General features: G+C 41.2%; 1 pseudogene; it reads left to right on the plus strand.

Annotated features, from left to right (window-relative positions):
* Positions 1 to 354: 354 nt before the first annotated feature.
* Positions 355 to 467, plus strand: LOC136638297 (5S ribosomal RNA; annotated as a pseudogene).
* The last annotated feature ends 2,993 nt before the right edge of the window (positions 468 to 3,460 follow it).

Genomic DNA, 3,460 nt, shown 5'->3' on the forward strand with positions numbered 1-3,460 from the left:
TATTAATCAAAATAATAAGTTTCAAGGAAACTATGGTCTTTCTCCATCCATCTCCTCCATCCATCCCTGAAGATGTTCTCCATCAATCTGGTTCGGACAATCGCTTGCTCCACAAAATTGTGGCTTTTGTCCCCATTCCATGAGCCCCAAACATGGAAGCTGGTATAATGTATGAATGTGCCCAAAGGTGCAAACTATCAAGGGGAAATTTCCTCTATCAGCCCTGTAAAATTTATTTTCCTAATATGCTGAACCCTGGCCAATTCCAACACTGTTATTTGTGTCCTCCTTGAGTTTTTATTTGTGTGCCAGCAAGCTGCAGCTATCAAAGTGTTCCCAGACTTTAATAGATGTGCATTCGTTACCCTGTACATCCCTGATCTCGTCTGATCTCGGAAGCTAAGCAGGGTCAGGCCTGGTTAGTACTTGGATGGGAGACCACCTGGGAATACCGGGTGCTGTAGGCCTATACCATAGTCTTTCGAGACTGAAGGTTGCCAACCAACCAACCGTGCAAATATATCATATTTCCCTCCAGATATCGCTGAAAAAAAAGTTAAGCAAACTCATCCCGAATTCTCATGATTTGTTTAACATTTAGAAGTTTACCTCTGTGGGGTCAGCTCATTCTTTTAACTGGAAGCACAGACACCATTATAAGAAAGATAGTACAACTGCTAGAAACACCAAAGGCCTGTAAGGATGGTGGTAAAAGGAAACAAGACAGCAGGTACAAGGGTTCAATAGTCAAAGAGGTCTCCCTCCCTTCCGGGTGATTAAGGAAAAAGAAGCTTTTAAAGTAAGACATTCTACTGTCTTCAAGTATAGAATTTCCTGCCTCAGGGAAAGGCGAGTAAGGATAGATGGTCCATGTCATCCCGCTTAGTTCTATGGCCTTCTAAAATTCCCACCACATCCGGTAATTCTTACAAAATTTCTTCTTCAGCTTCTGTGTCATAAAACGTTTTACAGGCATCTGAACTCCAGGCCTTCTATTCTACTGTTTCATTGGTTTTTATGAAATCTGCATGGACAGTACTGCTTTTTCAGAGATAACAAACAATTATTTTTTCTTATTTTTTAAAATGAATGATGATCTATATAAAAACATCTGGTTCAAGCTTGCAAGGATCAGAAGGTGAGCATTCTGGCTCCTGCTGTGGAAGCATGGCAGCTTGACTGGGACTGTAAATGTTTGAAGTGAGTTCTCAGCATCTTGACGTTGCTATCCAAAGCAATGTGATCCTGAGAGCTGCATGAATGCAATCAGAATACAATTAAGCTAATAAAATAAAATATAGCCTTCATGCCTGTAGAGAGAAACGTTTTAATGTGAAGGCAGTGGCCCTACACCAGTGATTTTTCAAGATGGGAATTCAGAGATACAGATAAAGCTCTTCCTCTAAAATACACAGAACCACACAGAACCATATGTGTGTGTGCACATCTCTTTGCACACACAAAGCCTGATCTGAAATGCCTCCCATTTTTCTCTGCTCCATTACCAAGTGGCAAAAATGGGAGGCTATGCAAGTTTTCAGGTGGAGATTGGCAGCTGCCTTCTCCCTCCTCCAGAAGGTCCCTCAGAATGCTACAGTGTCATGGCATAGAGTCATCCACAGGCCATTCTGAGAAATGTGGGGTCTGGGGTACATGAGAGCTTGTGGGAGCTGGCTGCCTGAAAGAGCTGCACAACTTCATGATTGTTGCCTCCACCACCCAAGTGATGGGGGGGCATTAAAGGGGGCAGGAAGGACAGGTACTTGGCCACCAACCAGCAGTGAGCTGCTCCCAAATGAGTCACAATTTTTGCCTTAGCACCATGTACAGATTTTCTCCTGCCAAGCAGAGAATGAGACTCTACAGACAGGAGCTCTATGTATTCCTCAGGGGACCTTTAGGCTTTAGTTTAGGATGAATATCTGCTAAATGCTTAAACACATGAAGAAGTAGAAATATACAGGGTTTCTTATGATCAGTGTACAGGATAAGAACATAAGAAGTGCCTTGCTTGGTAAGGCCAAGGGACCATCCAGTCCAGCTTCCTGCAGCTTCTAGATCTTGCCACTCGAAACAGCTCTCTGTCACTTTACAGAACAATCAGTGTGATTCTGTCCAATAACACCCACACAGGTCTTCCGAATACTTGAATTTTCTTAACTACGATAGTCAATGTTGCAAGGTTTATGTGAACTCCTTCCCTGGTTTGGGACCAGGGTATTTGAGGGACCACCTCCTTCCATATAATCCTACCCATACTTTAGGTCATCAGAGGGAGAGCTTCTCACTGCGCCATTACCAGAAGGTATGGCGGCTAGAAATAGGGCCTTCTCAGTGGTGGCTCCTCATCTGTGGAATTCCTTCCCCTTGGAATTAAGAATGGGTCCCTCCCAGGAGACCTTTCGGTGGAGCCTTAAGACTTTTTTTTTATTTAGGAAAGTATTTGAATAACTGCTGATATGATAGGGTGGCACTTTTAATGAATGCAATTTTAAAATAGCATGATCCATTAGGGTTTGATTTGCTTTACTGCTTCAATTGTTTAATGTTTTAGCATTGTTTTAATCTTCTACTTTATTGTGTTTTTATGGTTGTAAGCCACCTTTGGTGCCCCAATGTGTGGTAGAAAGATGGGGTAGAAATTTTTTAAATAAATTAAAAAATACGCAAATCTGTAAAAAAAAATAAATTTCAGAAGGCAAGGGGAAAGCAAGAACAACATAGGGACAAAGGTCAGTCAGGATCTCTGTGTCACAACCCAGAATTTGGACAGGGTGGAAATGGGCACTATCTCCTTAATGGAAATCAAATCTAAATATGTGTAAGTGCATTTGCTCACATTCTTACCTTAATCTCCTGCTGTCAAAATTTAAATTAGAAGCTTCTTGGGACAGAGACCTGTGCTGGTTTTTTTTTTTTACCTGATGTTATTTAATGCAGTTCTATGTACCTGCGTGTGTGTATATGCAATTATGAGAAAAGCCCTAAACTCTATTCTGGTTGTCAATGTTTAGGGCCATCTTATATTATGGTCATATGGGAAACATTTTATATTGGATACTATGTGCATGGATCTTTAGACACCTGTGTATATATAACACCAGTTATAGATATTGGAAGAAATATAGTTGGCTTTCATCTTATGCGAAGGTTACATTCTGGAGTTGAAATGAAAAGCCAAAATTTTAAATAGTTGAAACTACCTTAAATTCAGAAAATAAGTACTCTTTCTTTAAGAACTAAGATCACATTATGACAGACATGCAGGAACTGAGATGACGGAGGGAATAGCATCTTCATTTTCCCATCACAGTCTTGTTCTGGGGCAGTTGTTCTCAAATTTTTCAGCATCGGGACCCACCTAAGAAAAGGTTCACTTTACCAGCCACTCAAGCCTCTGTGGCTATAATGGTGATTGGGCAGCAGTGCTCCCCGCAAGTAGCAGGTTGTTTAACCCTTA

Source organism: Tiliqua scincoides, chromosome 1 (assembly GCF_035046505.1).
Source record: "Tiliqua scincoides isolate rTilSci1 chromosome 1, rTilSci1.hap2, whole genome shotgun sequence".
Lineage (NCBI taxonomy): Eukaryota > Metazoa > Chordata > Lepidosauria > Squamata > Scincidae > Tiliqua > Tiliqua scincoides.